This window comes from Pygoscelis adeliae, unplaced genomic scaffold (genome assembly GCF_000699105.1).
Source record: "Pygoscelis adeliae isolate BGI_AS28 unplaced genomic scaffold, ASM69910v1 Scaffold87, whole genome shotgun sequence".
NCBI classification, from domain to species: Eukaryota; Metazoa; Chordata; class Aves; order Sphenisciformes; family Spheniscidae; genus Pygoscelis; species Pygoscelis adeliae.
In genome coordinates, this window is record NW_008825098.1 from 3,242,401 (window position 1) to 3,243,190 (window position 790).

Consider the following 790-nt stretch of genomic DNA (forward strand, 5'->3'; position numbering starts at 1 on the left):
GTTTAAGTGGCTTCTCTCCACAAAAGCTTCCCTCGCTGGCTACCTCTTCTCTCCCCGCAGCCCCCTCTCGGGGTTTATTGCCACCAGGAGCGAGAAAATGATGGTGCCCACCAACCGGGTCATTATTGTTTAATCGATGCATCTCCGGAGCATGAAAAGGGTACCCGAGACGCAGTTATTGATTTCTCCCCCCTCCCCTAACTATCGCCCTCATTTCCACGAATGAAATAAATAAATAGAAATTGCTAGCCGGGCTTCGCGATTCTGTCCCTGCTTAAGCTAAATGTGACCGTACATGTTCAATATTGCATGTCTGCTCTGCCAAAGACAGAGATCAAAGGTCATACTTAACATTCAGGAGGAGGGGCGGGTGCAGATTAATTAATAAATTAATATAGCGGCGCCTTTTATTGCCCAAGTCTAGCATTAATCTACTTTTACGATCCCACAGGACAAGAACAAAAAAAAAAGAAAAACAAAAATAAACCCGACAAAACCACAAAATTAAAAAAAAGAACCCCCCCCCCCCCAAAAAAAAAAAACCCACAAAAACCCCCAAAAACAACCCACGACGGATAAGGGGGGAAAGGAGAGGGGGGAAAAAAGCAAACCAGTCACTTACCAGGCTCTTTATTTGGGGGGGCTTGAGTGTGCAGACGCTACCAGCCTGTCTGCCTTTAATTAGTTGCACATCAGTCCCTAACACAAAGAAGAAGAAGAAGAAGAAAAATATCCAGATGTGCCTTGGCAGCTCCTCAATTACAACTTTGATACTTGTAAACAAACTGCG